The sequence below is a fragment of the Microcebus murinus genome, chromosome X (assembly GCF_040939455.1).
Source record: "Microcebus murinus isolate Inina chromosome X, M.murinus_Inina_mat1.0, whole genome shotgun sequence".
NCBI classification, from domain to species: Eukaryota; Metazoa; Chordata; class Mammalia; order Primates; family Cheirogaleidae; genus Microcebus; species Microcebus murinus.
This window is the reverse complement of record NC_134136.1, coordinates 42663820-42681202: the sequence shown is the minus strand read 5'-3', so window position 1 is coordinate 42681202 and position 17383 is coordinate 42663820. Positions and strand designations below refer to the sequence as shown.

The 17383-nt window shown below is 38.0% G+C and overlaps 1 long non-coding RNA gene across 1 annotated transcript in view; it reads left to right on the top strand.

The window, feature by feature from the left end:
* The window catches only part of LOC142865890 (uncharacterized), a 109491-nt gene that overhangs the window by 35482 nt on the left and 56626 nt on the right, over positions 1 to 17383 (top strand). The window contains exon 2 of the long non-coding RNA XR_012915986.1: positions 3850 to 3987. This is a non-coding gene — a long non-coding RNA (uncharacterized LOC142865890). The remainder of the gene's footprint in view (positions 1 to 3849; positions 3988 to 17383) is intronic.

Here is a 17383-nt window from a genome sequence, read left to right as displayed (position 1 = left end):
GCCGGCAGGCTCAGAGAGGCATATCTGCCACCAAACTCTGAGCACCCCTTTTTCGTTTTCTTTTAGTTTTATACCTTTTTGGGGGTTACAGTTAGCCAATGGCAAGTTTTCACAAAAGTCACCTCATTTACATAGTAGTCAGCCAATCAGAAGCATGTCCCAAAAGTTACTTCATTTACATGGTAGTCAGCCAGTCAGAAGCATGTCCCAAAAGTTACTTCATTTACATGGTAGTCAGCCAATCAGAAGTATGACCCCAAATCACCTCATCAGCTGTGAGTATTAGTAGCTGCTCAATTTAGGAGCGGGATAAGCGAAACAGGCAGGTTTTGGTCTAACGCCCTGACATACTAACTGCTCAATGAATTGTTACTCTTGTTGTTTTAAGATCACAAAGTTCTATAAAATAGATATCATTATATATTTTTGGCAGCAGCCAATTAAAACTTGAGGCAGTCCCTTGAAGTTAGAAGTACACTAGACTCAAAACTGGAGACCTACCTGTACTCCAACTGTACCAGGTTTAGTTTCAAGATATTGGGCAAGGCACTTCACATCTCTGAGCTTGAGTTTCCTCACTTAGGAAAGCAGGTGGTTAATAGAAGATCACTCCTGTCCCACTTCTACAACTTATTATTTTAGACATATAGAGAGTTTAACATCAAATTTATTATCACTTCAGACACCACCTCACTGCTGCAACTTGAGCATTGAAGAGCAGAGTAAGATGCTTTATAAATACAGGCAAGAGTGGTTTTTTGGTCTGACTTATTCAGGTGGTTGCCTTGATTATCAATTGGTATTATAGATCTATCCACAATAATGTAAAATAATTAAATCTCCAGAATTTTCTTCTCTCCAAAATCAGCTGATTAAGTATAAGAAAATACTTAGTTTTTATGATCTTCTGATTTAGACATTCAGGGCATTGACAGGGCAAACTCCAAACTGATAACTGCAGGGGCCTTTGAAATAGCATTTTAAAAAAAGTACCTGTAGTTTTATTCTTATGTTAAACACCTAGGCCCTGTTTTGAGGACACATATAGCTTTATATTCAACCAAATGGTTAGTCAAGTTGTCAGTATATGTGCCTTACGAACAGTGTTATGGTTATTTCCTTATTATAGTTTCTTTAGCATACTGAGATGTTATAGTCTAAAATCATTAATCTTTAACTCCTTTTTTGATACCTTTACATTTTTTCAAAAGAACAAAAAGTGATGTAGTATGAACTGTTCCATATAGAATATGAACCTTAGAATAGGTGACGAATTATCCTTTCTTTTCTCACTCTCTCATATCAGTTAATTTGATCTATTCGCCTACTCATATCAGTAATAAAGTTTTGTTTATATTTACTTTGTGATGACTGCTAAATGATTTCATATTCATATACAGAGATGGAGATTGTCTTACCTACATTATGAGAGTTCAAAACTGTTTAGACAGTTAAAATTTCAAGAAATATGAAATGTCTTGCTTTAGAGGCATGTTTCTAGTGAGTTTTAATATTTCACTAAAGTTGATAGCATTGAATGTGTAAGATCTGTTCAGAGATTTTCAGTGGTAACATTTATATATATATATATATATTTCTTTTTTACATTTTCTACAGTAGCACACTTAAAGTATGGCCAATGTTGCTTCTGCATTCCAGTTTGATAATGAACATTAACCTTGTACCATTTCATTCCATTAAAAGAGAAAAAAAATACTTACTGGCAAAGCAAATGGCTCATAAAGTAATCTGAGTGATGGAAAAAGAACAGCTCCCAGCATGAAATGAAAATATCTTTCACCAAGGATGAAGTAGAATTATAGAAGTACTCCATCTGTAGCTGCTTTTTACAGTTGATGATCTTACTTCAATAAAATTCCCCTTGAGTGTCTCTGACCACTGGGGTTTGAGAGCCTGAAACATGATTGAATTTACAATGGGGCAGTCACAAAGAAAGCCCTACAATTGCTTGAGGCTTTGAGGAGAATGGATGTTCTATTATGCCTACTCCATTGGTTACCTTAAGTCTCATGGATTTTTAAAATTAATTTACCATATGCTTTTAGATATTTTTCTTTCTAATAAAACTTTTCCAAAATGTACTTGCTTTGTGATGTTGAGATGTTCTAGGGGCTTCTAACAAATAATAAAGCAGCCTAGAATGAAATAAGGATATAGACTTAGGTTCTAATACCAGCTTCATTGCACAATTACTGTGTAACATTGGAAAAGTCCATATTCATCTTTCTAATCAGAGTTATTGTGAGGATTAAGTGCAAATATACATAAAAGCTTCTTTTGAACCATAAAATATTATGCAAATATGAGGTGTTTTTTCTAAGCAGCCATCCAAATGAGAGTTGTGGGTTTTCAATTTTCTGAGGTATGAACCATTAACCTATGTAATGGGACTACACATAAGTAATGAGATCAGACTCGTGGTTGTTTATTAGATTGAAATTGTATTAAATACATGTTCATGTAAAATGCTTACAAATCAAAAGAGTCAACTTTATAATTTATATAATGATAATAATAGGTAACATTAATTAAACACTTCATATATATGGCCCCTGGTGCTAAGCAGTTTCTGTATGTTACCTAACTCAACAGTTGAAACAACCCTATGAGATGAATATTATCATTGCCACCATATTATGGAGAGGAAACAGCTAAAAGCCAGGATTACAGATTGAAGCAATTTGACTCCTCTCTTAGCCATTATACTTCTATGTGTTCCAACACTCTTGAAAATCTGCTATCAGCTTTTTATTTCTAGTGGAGCATTGTTCAGAATAAATGCAAGATATATACTCCAGAGAGGTTTCTGGAAACTACAAACTCCAGATAGTCAGTCTCATGATCCACTGAGTAATCTGGTTAAATGGAGAGTAAGCACTGGAATTCCAGAAATACAGAAGAAAAGAACTTGATGGGGAAAACCTTCTTGATTTCCATAATCTGAAATTATGCCATATTTGAGTTTGAGATAGTAAAAAGTATACACAATAGTAGGAGCCAATAGATACAAGCACTTTAAACTTAAATAAAAAGGGCTTTAAAAGTTTTCAGACCAAGGAGTATTTTGATTACAGTCAACATAGCATTGTAGGAAATGCAATATAAAAGCTTAGAGATGAGTGGGAGCTGATGGGGAGTTTTCTAGGCAATACTACCACTCTGCAGTTGTATGCAATTTGTCAATTATTCAAAGTCTTCTATACCCCTGTGCCATTTGGTTATCACAGCCTTCTTGTGAGGAAAATAGAATAAATTTTAGTATGCATTTTAGAGATAGAGATATTTTAACTGTTAATGGCAGAATCTTCTGAGGATTAGCCTTGGGATTGGCCTAAATTATCATTTTCATAAGTTATCTTTGAAGAGGACATACATGAACACACTAGCCCTAACCCACATTTGTAACTCTATCATCCACCATGACTTTAGTCATATTTCATTCTGGCTAGACAGAATTACTCTCCAAAGAGTTATAAATCATTACCCACTACTCTTTTTTTCTATCTTACAAGCCTATCCCAACAACTTATTGCTATTCAAATTGGTTCTTCAAATCACATCTATATTTCCACCTCCGAAATCTCCTTACTTCTTCATTTCTTCAAGCATGTTTTACAATGATGAGCTCTGAACTGTTACATCCCTGGAAAGGGAACCAACAGTCCTTTATAGGCTATTCCCTGAAGACAGTTGCCCAAGTATTGCTTTGGCCAAAATAATCAGGAAAATGTTAAACATCATTAAGAAAAAATGGAGGAAAAACCACTAAGTAGTCATCCTATTTTTTTAAAATCCTTGACGTGTCTGCACCTGGGCTCTTTTTTGTAGTGCTGGTCTGCATACAAGATAGAAATAATAGAGGTGGAGAAGATCCCCAAAAATGCGACTCAAATGATGAATGGGACAGAAAGCATGGTGACAGATTATACATAAAATGACAACTCTTCTTAATGAAACTGGCTAAAGGTAAGTCTCATCAGAGAGCTGTGTGGCTGCCAGATTTTGTTGCTGGTATCTTGCCAGAGCATATGTGCCAAAGAGTTTCTTCTCCAGTGGCCTCAGCTCCAGGGCTGGAGTTTGGCTCTTCCTTTTTCTCTGAGTTTGTTCAGCTGAAATTTCCTCCATCCCACACATCCTCGTTTAACAACAGCTTCTCATTATAGTAGGAGGATGTCAGGATGTCCTTACACATAAGTAAGGGGCCAGTGAACAGTCTGTTTAAGGATATTGAAAGCTGCTTCTTAATGGTTCCAGTTTGATTCCCCTTCCAGGCCAATTGACATACTCTTTAGGCACTGTGGGTCTCAACCAAGTTGTATACGTAAGAATCACCCCGGGACCTGTGACGCTATGGATCATTTACCACTTAATTTCTGTATGTGTCAAATCCAAATATCATGTGTCCGTTTCTTTAATGCAGAACACAACTAAACAAATAATGAACATGTATCAGTTAATAGAAAACTGCTTTTGATTTGATGTTACATTTAACTTTCTCGAAGAGAATGGCATCCAATGCTTCTGCACACTCAGAAGCCAAGGTTGCCTTTGGTTGCCATGAGGCACAGGCAAATAGCCACTTATGTAAGCAGCTCCATTAGGCAAGGCCAACTCCCATGCTTTACAATCCTGCTTCTGCAGCTCTCTGATTACAACATTCAGCTTAGTTAAACCACTTTCATGCTAACCTTGGCATCATATACATCATTGCCTATTTAATATAGGAGGAAAAAAAATAAAATCTCAGCCATTCTTTAAGGATGGATGCTTCAACTCATCTCTCTCTCTCTCTTTGGTCTAAATATTCTCTCCTTATTCCTTTCACCAGTTATATGAAGAAACCCCTGCTTATTTCCTTAGAACAGGGACAGCTGCTGCTAGCCCATAAAGTGCATTCATGTGATTTAGAGAAAGACACTCTTGGAATACAGTCCCAGACCATGATGAACAGAGCAGGGGTTGGATATCAGCTCTATTTCATTCTCTCATTCAGGTGCCCTCGTGCAGTGAATAAATATGGCAGCTGTGAGGCCAGTGATGCTAAACAGGTTTCATTTTCGGTGCCAATTCTAATGAGTGAATAATGGCTGTTTAAAAAACCACATGGTGCTGAGAAAGACTGTGAGGTCGTTTTCAGTCTCAATAGATAAGTGTACTGTAAGCTGTGATGATTTGTCTGGGTTGGGTTAATGGCATTAGGTGTGACAAGAATTTGCTAGAGATTTTCCAGCCTGTCCTAAAGAGGTAGGAGGCCTGGGGTAGGCAGAGGTTGGCAGAGAATGTGGGCCCAGACAACTCATATAATTCATAGAACGCTAGCTTGCAAATATTTATTCTACTTTTTTTTTTTTTTTTTTTTTTTTGGTTTTCTTGCTAGAATTAGCTAAAGAAGCAAATACTCTTGTAATGCAAGGCACAACAATCTTCTCCAGGTCTCTAACAAAGCATCTGGCTGAGCTAGAGTGTGGCCATGAGGCATCTGCTACACAAATCTAAATCATGCTTAAATTAAAAAGTAGCAACTTGGTGTCATTTTACTGTTTATAAAAACTTATTTTCACCACTCTTAGCCATAATCCAAAGAAGGATGCTTCAATCTCTTCCTGATTTAATCTTAAAACTGGTCATATTGTTTCTGTCCTTGCCCCTTACATTCTATCCTCTATATGGCAGCCAGGGTGACCCGTTTAAAAAGCCATTCTTTTACTCAAAAATCTCCAGTGGGTATAACTCACAGTAAAAGACAAAGTCAAAATGAAAGACAAAGTCATCCTTATGTTATCCTATAAGACTCCACAGAAAGGGTTTGCAGTTCTCTCTCCACTTCCTCCTTGACCTTCCATCCAACCATTCTCCCACTTGTCCACTGATTTCAGCCACATTGATTTCCTTGCCTTTCCTAGACAAAGCTAGGCTTTTCCACAGATATTCTTTTTTCTGGAATACTTTTACACCAGATATAAGCATGACTGTGTTCTGCACCTATTTAAGGTCTCTGTTCAAATGCCACTTTCTCAGTAAGGCATTCCCTGAGCCTTCTATTTTAAATTCCTCCCGTCCACATTTCCTATCTTCCATCTCAAATAAGATGTTGCTTATTTTTCCTCCATAGCACTAATCATCAAGTGACATGCTATATGCTTGTTTGCTTTATTTCTATATCATGTGAATCCCCTTTCTCCAACTGCAATGTAAATTCCGTGAGGACAGGGGATTTTGTCTATATCCTGAACAATGTGAGGCACATAGTAGGTGCTTCATAATTATTTTTTGAATGAAGGAATGAAAATTGCTCTCTCTGCATCCACCTGACCAACCCTCAATCTTTTACTTTCCCATGGAATCTTTTGGCACCTCCTCATCAAATATTTCTTCCCAAAGTCCTATCTGCCTTGAGTAGGTTTTCCTAAGTGCCAATTTCTTACTTTCATTAATATACAATGTTCTGGCAACCCTTGCGGCACGATTTTCTTATCAGACCCAATTTGTTGAAAAGTTTCCTTTGTCTCCTCACCCCTGCCCTCAAAATAGTCTATACATTTGCCTTCCATGCAATGTAGCTGATTGTCACTTAGTAAAACTTTAATATATTTAAAACAAATATTTACATTAATATTAGTCTTATACTCTTGCATCAACAGATAGGTGCACCCTATGATTAGGGTAGTCAGACTTAATCCCTTCTCCAATAAAGGATGCCCAATTAAATATTGCATGGAGCATACTTATTCTAAAAATTGTTAATTGTTTTTATCTGAAATTCAGATTTAATGGGACATAATGTATTTTACCCGGCAAGCCGACCTATGATGAATATACATATATATATATATATTTCCCCCACCTTTATTAAGGTATAAATGACAAACAAAAATTGTATATATTTATGGTATACAAAGGAATATACACAGATGCTCTTCAAGTTATGATGGGGTCCTGATAAACCTTTCACAGGTTAGAAATACCATAAGTTGAAAATGTGTTTAGTACAGTTAACCTACTGAACATCATAGCTTAGTCTAGCCTACCATAAACTTGCTCACAACATTAGCCTACAGTTGAGGAAAATCATCTAACACAAAACCCATTTTATATAATAAATTGTTCACTATCTCTTATAATTTGTTGAATATGAATCTGAAAGTGAAAAGTAGAATTGTTGCATGAATACTCAACATACAGTTTCTGCTGAATGTGTATGTTTTTGTACCATCGTAAAGTCAAAAAATTGTTAAGTCCAACCATGGTAAGTTGGGGACTGGGCATTTTAAACTGGATTATATTTTAGAAAAAAACTATCTAAAAGGGGTATGCTATAAAAGGCTACAAATGGGCCGGGCACAGTGGCTCATGCCTGTAATCCTAGTACTTTGGGGAGGCCAAGGTGGGAGGATCCTTTGAGACCAGGAGTTTAGGACCAGCCCAGGCAACATAGTAAGACCCTGTCTCTAATAAAAAATTTTTTTTGAGACAGGGTCACACTCTGTTGCCTAGGCTAGAGTGCAGTAGTATGATCATAGCTCACTACCACCTCAAACTCCTGGTCTCAAGAGATCCTCGTGCTACAGGCTCCTGAGTAGCTGGAGCAACAGGTGCACTATGCCACACCTGGCTAATTTTTCTTTTTTTTGTAGAGATGGGGTCTCGAGATGTTGCTCAGGCTGGACTCGAACTCCTGGGCTCAAGTGATCCTCCTGCCTTGGCTTTTCAAAGTGCTAGGATTAGAGATGTAAGCCACTGCATTTGGCCTCTACAAAAAAAAAAAAATTTAATTAGCAGAGTGTGGTGGCATGGGTCTGTAGTCCCAGCTACTCAGGAGGTTGAGGTGGGAGGACTGCTTGAGCCCAGGAGTTCAAGGTTGCAGTGAGCTATGACTGCATCACTGTACTCCAGCTTAGGGCCCAGAGCAAGACCTCACCTCTTAAATTAAAAAAAGTCTACAAATGAAGTGTAAGAGATAATGTACACATGCACTATTTCATTATATTCAAGAATGCCAGAAATAGGGTCATATTCCCTTGAAATTGAAGTGGTTTTGAATTAAAAAATAGAAGGGCTTTACCCAAGAAAAAATATATAGAATTTATTACCCCTAGGAAGAGACAGTCAGAAAAATTTTGAAAGAGAATATTTAGAAAGTTTTAGATATATTCATGTACAATCATATAAATCAAATAAAAATGAAAATACTGTATTTTGGGCACCCAGGATCCAGAGATGAAGACATGGTCTCTGTGCTCAGGGAGTCTACTAGTAATACAGATATAATTTAAAATGATGATATAGTGTCAGGGGAAAAATAGAAGTAAATAATAAAGTACAGTTGCAGTAGGAATAAAGGTATGGTTGATTTTCTCTGTTGGAGAAGCATAGGTGTAAGGGAAAACTAAAAGATCACTCTTGAACTGGAATTTTGTTTGTTTTAAAATCTATTTTATGCCTGTAATCCCAGCACTTTGGGAGGCCGAGGCGGGCGGATTGCTCAAGGTCAGGAGTTCGAAACCAGCCTGAGCGAGACCCCGTCTCTACCAAAAATAGAAATAAATTAATTGACCAACTAAAAATATATATACAAAAAATTAGCCGAGCATGGTGGCACATGCCTGTAGTCCTAGCTACTCGGGAGGCTGAGGCAGTAGGATCGCTGAGCCCGGGAGATTGAGGTTGCTGTGAGCCAGGCTGACGCCATGGCACTCACTCTAGCCTGGGCAACAAAGTGAGACTCTGTCTCAAAAACAAAAACAAAAACAAACAAACAAACAAAAAATCTATTTTATTTGGAGTATGGTTTACATACGTTTACCCATTTAAAGTGCAATTTGATGAGTTTTAACTTTTTTACGTTTATTGAGGTGTAATTTGCACAAATGTTAAACTTTAGCCTTTTAAAATGTATGGTTCTATGAATTTTAACATACTTATTCAGTTTTGTAATCACCCCCACAATCAAGATATATAGTATTTCCACTATCAAAAAATTCTTTCATGCTCTTTTGCATTAGTTTTCTATTACTAGAATAACAAGTTACCACAAACTTAGTAGTTTAAAATGACACCCATTTTATTATTGCAATTTTGTATATTAGAATTCAGGACAGTATGGTGGGGTTCTCTGCTCAGGGTCTCACAAAGCTGAAATAAAAGTGTTTCCCAGGTTGAGTTCCTTTTTTGAGGTTCTAAGTAAAAATCCATGTTTAAGCCCACTCAGGTTGTTGGCATAATTCAGTTCCGTGCAGCTCTAGTAGCGAGTCCCATTTCCTTGTTGCTTGGCCACCTCCATCTTCAAGTCAGCAACAGCAAGTTGAATCCTTCTTGTGCTTCATCTCTCTCTGACTTCTGCTTTTAAGAGGTCATATGACACATTGGGCCCACCTAGATAAGCCAGTATAATCTCAGTATTTTAAGGTCAACTGATTAGTAACTTTAATTACAACTGCAAAGTCCAGTTTGCCGTGCAACATGATGTATTCATGGGCATACCACCAGGGGTGAAGGTTACAGGGTCAAAAATGATGTATCTCATACAGTTTGTGGCAATCCCTCTATTCCAACTTTTGGCAGCCTATGATGTGATTTCTGTACCTATAGTTTTGTTTTTTCCAGAATTGTCATATAAATACAATCATACAGTATGTAGCTTTTTCTGTATGACTCATTTTTCACTCAGCATAGAGCCCTTGTGATCTATTCACAATGTCACATGTGTAATAGTTCCTTTTTATTGCTGGGTAATATTTTATTTATGGATGGACCAAGTTTGTTTAACCATCTACCTGCTAATGAGAGGGTCCAGGCACAAATGCAATCTAAGAATATAAGTAGTTTATATTTGGTTTAAGGGACTAGGGAGAGAATAGAAATTAGGAAGAACTTTTCAGTGATCTAAAATAACAAGTAGGTTCACACAATCAGGGGATGACTAGGACCTCAGAGATGGTCCGTATATACCATTTTACACATGAGAAAAGAGTTTAACTAACTGGCCAAAGTCACATAGCTGGTCAATACCTGAGGCAGGATGTAAACATAAGTCTGTCTGACAGTACTTATATCAGTGATTCCATTTTTTATATGATAAAAGTTATAGATCTTCTCCTCAGAAAAATAAATATGCAAATGCATACTAAGCCCAGTTGAAGAACTTCTGCATCTTGGTGCATTTCTTCAGCATGAGCTAAGGCTCTGTGAGGACTTCTGGTTGATGATTTTTCCCTGAATACAGAGCTAGATCTTCTGCAGGCTCCTAGTGGTTCTAAAGGTGGTGGGGGGGATATTATTTGCTAATAAAGACATCTGTTGAACCCAATGGGACATTTCAATGCATTTGCAGGGGTGGCCAAACTTGTTTTTAAAAGGCCAGAGAATAAATATTTCAGACTTGCAGGTATATGGTCTTTGGGACCATACTCATCCCTGTAGTTGTAATACAAAAACAGTCTAGACAATATGTAAGTGAATGAATGAGCATGGCTGTGTTCAAATGAAACTTCATTTATGACATAAGGCTGTGGGCCTTCAGGTCGAAGTTTGCTGACCCCTGAATCAGAGTGTGGCCATAGTCTGTCAAAAAGATACAGTGCTAGATTGTAAGATTCATGGCTATGTCCAATGGCTCATTCCTGTAATCCCAGAGATTTGGGAGGCTGAGGTGGGGGGATCATTTAAGCCCAGGTGTTCGAGACCAGCTTGGCCAACATGGCAAGACGCCCACTTCTAAAAAACAATGAAAAAATGTTAACTGGACATCGTGGTACATGCCTGTAGTCCTAGCTACTGGGGAGGCTGAGTTGAGAGGATCTCTTGAGCCCAGGAGTTCAAGGCTGCCGTGAGCTATGATCATTTCACTGCACTCCAGCCTGGGAAACAGAGCGAGACCCTGTCTCTAAAAAAAATCTACTTCATTATCCATCTATTTCAAGAAAATAATAAAAAGAGATGCTTGAAGCGGTGCAAAAAAAATAAAAAAAGAGATACAGTGCTATAGAATCGAATGTGTGTGCTTGTGTCCTCTTACACATTTAACTCTAATTCCCTAGGGCCTAATATAATTACTCCTTGTGATGAAAAGATAGAATGTTTCCGTAGATGGAGACAATTGAAGTAGGAAGACCTGGTTTCAAATTTTAATTCTGATTTACTGTCTATGTGATCTTGATCCTGTTACTTTAACCAATTGAGAGTCAGTTTCTTTACCAGTAAAATGAGTACAGTAATGACAAGTTTGCATGGTTGTTGTGAAGCACACAGTAGTTAGTCACCAAATGCCTGATAAACTGAACTGCTCAATGAACTTCAGTTCCCTGTCCCTAATCCTTTCTTCTGACCATACCGTCACAATAGGGAACCTCCTGAACTTAAGTGGTATTTATACTAAACATCAGGCACAACTGGCTGGGCACATCAGGATGTTTGTAAGGCATAAGCATCGAGAAGCCTCCTGGGTAATAAATAATCCAAAGTTGAAAGAATGTCATATAACTTGGCTCAAGGGTCTTTGGGCCTGTATAAGGAGCTTGGCTAGATTATGAGCCCACCAGAGTGTCTGTCACAGATATCATCTGGCCCAGCTCCTTTGAATCTATGCCTGAATCTTACAGCAAAGGATCTCTAATAAAAGAACAAGTGAAAATGAAAAGAACTTCATTCTAACATGTCAGCAATCTCAGTGCCAAGAGTTTTGGCAGCATCCTGGGAAATTGCATTGTAACAGAGGTAACAGCCTGAAAAAGAGCAAAATGTTTTATGAGCTGTCTCTTTAACTGACCCCCCCTTTGGGAATTAAAACCTGCATCCCTGCCCGAGGCCAGTAATCTGAGGGGCAGGGGAGGGTTCTTTGTTTTTTGTACCACAGGAGATGGCTCAAGGGACTTGTCCAGACAGGGTCACAGAGATTGTCTTTGCTGGATATGGGAGATGGATCAGAACCATCAACTCTAAACAACAATCACCTGAAGTTGGAAACCTTCCCTTTTTTTTTTTTTTTTTTTTTTTTTTTTTGAGACAGAGTCTCGCTTTGTTGCCCAGGCTAGAGTGAGTGCCGTGGCGTCAGCCTAGCTCACAGCAACCTCAAACTCCTGGGCTCAAGCGATCCTCCTGCCTCAGCCTCCCGAGTAGCTGGGACTACAGGCATGTGCCACCATGCCCGGCTAATTTTTTCTATATATATTAGTTGGCCAATTAATTTCTTTCAATTTTTAGTGGAGACAGGGCCTTGCTCTTGCTCAGGCTGGTTTTGAACTCCTGACCTTGAGCAATCCTTCCGCCTTGGCCTCCCAGAGTGCTAGGATTACAGGCGTGAGCCACCGCTCCCGGCGAATACCTTCCCTTTTAAAGCTGTTTATTTCTGCTTGTAGTTAGGACAATGGCTTTTTTTTAAACATTCAAGTCTGCCATCCCTCATTTTCTGGAAAATTACTAAACTACTCTTCTCCTCAAACTTCTTGTCCTTGTTCTTCTGATGCAGTCTCGGGGACAAGTGCCAAACTTTTGGGAACAGTGTTCCAGCAGGTGCGAATAGCTCTTGGCCCAAGAAAAACCTGAGCGGCACATGGAGAGTTGGAGAGTCAGCTTTATTTTGCCCGCAGGCTCAGAGAGGCATATCTGCCACCAAACTCTGAGCGCCCCTTTTTCATTTTCTTTTAGTTTTATACCTTTTTGTGGGTTACAGTTAGCCAATGGCAAGTTTTCACAAAAGTCACCTCATTTACATAGAAGTCAGCCAATCAGAAGTATGACCCAAATCACCTCATCAGCTGTGAGTATTAGTAGCTGCTCAATTTAGGAGCAGGATAAGCGAAACAGGCGGGCTTTGGTGGAAGGCCTGACAACAGCACCACTGGCGCTTACAGCATTGGAAGATAGTACCTTGCTTATTGGGCACTGAGCACTGACAACGTGTGCATGGACACTGCAGGCCACTAGTTCTACCCGTGGTAGGCACCACTAGAGGTCTTGATTTTGATGGCTGTTGGCCATGACATCCCTGGGGTGAGCTCTAGAAAAAAAGCAGAAAAATCAGAGGCATGAGTACCTGACCTCAGAGAACTTGTGAAATACTTTCTTGGTTTTACAGAAGTTTTATTGGGATATGGGGGTGGATGGGAACATAGGAGATTGGGGAATGTGTGGGTAGGGAATGGAGAGTGAAGTTCCTAGAAAGTACAAGGGGATGGAGCCAGAAAACCACTGACTTGTGATTTTTTCTTTCCTGCAAGGCTAGATTGGTCATGAAAACCCAGGTTGTAAGGCAGTAATGTTTACTCTTCCTTGAAGGTCTTGTACTTTGGAGCCATTTGACCTTTGGATGTGGATTTGTCCCCCCAGCAGTATCTTTCCTTATGTGGTTTTCCTCCCTGAAGCCTCCTCTTCATGTTTTTTTGCTCATAAAAATATTCATTTTTAGTCCAATTTTCTTTTAAGATATAATATATTGGATTTAGGCAGTGTTTGCTATATTAGGGAAGTTCTCAAATTTGCACAAGTATCAGAGTACTTGGATGTTATGGTGCTCTTTGGGGGACTTTCAGAAATTGCATTTGGTCATTTGATTCCATCAGTTAATTATGAAAGGAATGAAATGAGCAGTATCACATCCCTGGCATTGAGGGGCACTTACTATGTACCAAGCACTCTACTAATTCCTTTACATTGGTTACCTTATTCAACTCTCACTATAGCCCTGTGTGATATATACTACTGGAAGAGAGAGGCTCAGAGAAGTTCAGAAACTTGCCCAGGAAGTGGCAGAAACCAGATTTGCATGCTGGGCTTCAAAGTTTATGATCTTAACTACTACATCTAGTGCCTCCCCTTTTGAACAATCTTTGATAACAGAAATAGGACTGTATTTCAAATTAGCAGTATTAAATAAAGCCTCTAGAATATGGATTTGAGCACACACAAAGTAACCTGATGAATACATACGTTCAGCTGAGTTACCCATTAGTATTTCTTTGTACACCATAGTAACACAGGCTCTGTGTCCCCTCGGGCTTGTTTACAGTAATTAGCTGCACTTCCTTCTTGCTCTGAGGTTCATTTAAAAGCCTCAGTTGATACCAAATGGTGTATTGTTTGCTGTTAGCAGCTAATACAAACAAAGGAAGAGAACTATTTTCTTATGGGTGCACTTTTGATGACTTCAGGAAACTGTTCTTTGAAGAGCAAATTTATTTTAATCATTCTCTTTCAATTCCTTTCACAAAACTTGAGATCTTCACAGTTTTAAAGAGCAGAGTGAGTGTTGGAGATGTTAACTAGAAGGGTGTCTGAGACTTGTTTCTTTTCTTTCAACACACTTTCTTGGGCCAAAATGCCAGGACTACTCAAGTAACAGAATAGTCCTCACTTTTGTTATCATATTATCATCACCATTCCTCAGAGGATGAAGAGTTTCTCCTTTTAGGTATCAGTATCCCTCTTCAGAATTTGCCTTTACTCCCCACCATGAAGAATGGACAGACAGCTACATTGAAAATTCTCAGGTTCCAAACCAACCCCAGGGAAACAAATGATAATTGCCCAGATAAGCCAAGAGCCTAGCCTTAAAGAGCTATTCACAACTTTGTCTTCTTAGCTTCAACTTTCTTCATCCTCAAGCCAGCCAGGACAACTGCTAGGCCTCTGGCAACTATGAAAAAAATAGGTCTTTGTGACTGGGCTCTAGGAACAAACCTAGGATTCTAGATGGATTATAACAGAAATTGCCTTGACATACCAGCTGGACTGCTCTCCAAATCCCATGAATAAAACTTCAGCCTGGGCACTTGACCTACGTCAGGTTACATGAGTTGCTCTTGAGTCTTGAGTCCACTTTCTTCATCCTACTTTTTCTCCAGTCTGTTCTTGTCACCTCAATCCTTTCTCTTCCTGTCTATTTTACAGTTTACACTTAACTCAGAATCATTTTAAGTTCTAGATTGTGTGTACACTTGCATTTTCTCTCTCATGAGCCAGCATCCATATTGCTTGTATTTTCTTCAACATATACAAAATTGCATTTCTTAGAATAAAATGGAGCTACACAGATGATAAAGATGTTTTTTTGGGGGGGGGCATGAGTCTTATATCTTCAGTGCATAATATGAAAGAATGAGACTCCAAGGTCTCAGACCATTATATATGCACTAACACCCTGAGGAGATAGAAGGGATTGCTATAAGAAATGTCTGTTTTTTTTAACTTTGCCTTAAAAACACTTTCAAAATCTCAAGCAGCGAATTGAAAACCTTATTCATCAGTGCCAATATTCAGGTGTGGCTGACTCACAAAGTATCAGTTTTAATTTCTTTGGGGAACCTAAGTTGTCAAAAAATATGTGAAAACCCACAGGCTAATTGAAACACAAAGTTCTTCTAAGGCAAAAGTTAAATAGAAATTGCATCTTATCTTGATGGTTCCAATATTCTCAAAGTTGCTGCCTGGTGAGGTTAACTTTCATAATCACTTGCCACACAGAAGATCTTTGTTAAATTGAAATTCCTTTAGCAGAAAGTTTTCTTTCTGCTAAAATTTCTAAAAGATCATTCAGAAGAAAGAGCAGGCAGACGTTTGTGTGTAGTAATTTTCTTTTTAGGTTTTTAAAACTGTGATCAGATACCTCGTGTAGGGGAGGAGGGAAAACTCTCCCTTTGCCCCCAGAAGTTTCACTGATAGATCAATTCACAATTAAGGCAGATTAATAAGAGAAAGAGATTACAAATTTATCTAGTGTGCACATGGGGAGAATCACAGACTGATTACCCAATATTCCAGTGGTGTCCAGAAGTTTCTATCCCCTGATTTTATTGCCCCTCAACAAAATTACCTATATTCCTCAGCTCCCCCATCCCCTCTAAAATGAGGTAGCTACTATTATTTTTAATACTGGCAGTGTTTTTTAAATTTCTTAGATTAATCCTGTTCTCATGAGACAGGATTTAGGTAATAAAAAGCCATATAACCAATGATATACTTTGAAGACAAGAAAAAGTTATTGCAATATCAGTGGTTCTAAGTGCTTCATTTTTAGTATTGTTCTTTACTTGCTGAATTCGTTGTTTTCAGGCTTAGTTTTACAGTATTTTATGCACATTATTAACCTCATTCACCTAGTGTCAGATTCTACAGAAGCAGAGCCAGAGACAGGGATTTGGTTGCATATGATGTGTTGAAGGAATGCTCTTTATGAAAATCAACATATGCAAGTCAGTAGCACTGCTATACCCCAGTAACAACCAAGCCAAGAATCAAATCAAGAACTCAATCCTATTTAAAATAGCTTCCTCCAAAATACCTAGGAATATATTTAATTAAGGAGATGAAAGATCTCAACAAGGAGAACTACAAAACACTGGTGAGAAAAATTGTAAATGACACAAACAAATGGAAAAATATCCCATGCTCATGGAAGAATCAATATTGTGAAAATGATCATACTGCTCAAAGAAATCTATAGATTCAATGCAATTCCTATTAAAACACCAATGTCATTTTTCACAGAATTAGAAAAAAAAAATCCTAAAATTCATATGGAATGCTCTTTAGGAAACCAAAAAAGAGCCTGAATAGCCAAAGCAATCCTAAGGAAAAACAACAAATCTGGAGTCATCACATTACCTGACATTGAATTATACTACAGGGCTATAGAGAAACTCTTCTGGACATTGGCCTAGGAAAATAATTTATGACTAAGACCCCAAAAGCAAATGCAACAACAACAAAAATAAATTGGGACTTACTTAAACCAAAAACCTTCTGCACAGTAAAAGAAATAATCAACAGAGTAAATAACCTGCAAAACGAGAGAAAATATTCACAGACTATGCATCCAACAAAGGACTAATATCCAGAATCTACAGGGAACTCAAACAAATCAGCAAGAAAAAACCCAAATAAGCCCATTAAAAAGTTGGCAGATGACATGAACAGACATTTTTCAAAAGAAGAGATACAAATGGCCAACAAATATTTGAAAAAATGCTCAACATCACTAATCATCAGAGAAATGCAAATTAAAACCACAATGAGACACCACCTTACTCCTATCAGAATGGCCATTATCAAAAAGTCAAAAGACAATAGACATTGGTGTGGATGTGGTGAAAAGGGACTGCTTATATGCTGTTGGTAGGAATATAAATTAGTACAATCTCTATGGAAAAGAGTATGGAGATTTCTCAAGAAACTAAAAGTAGACCTACCATTCAGTTCAGCAATGCCACTACTGGGTATCTACCGAAAGGAAAAGAAGTCATTATATCAAAAGCATACCTGTACTTGTATGTTTATCACAGCACAATTCACAATTGCAAAGATATGGAATCAACATAAGTGCCCATCACCTGATGATAAGGAAAATGTGGTATATATGCACCATGGAATA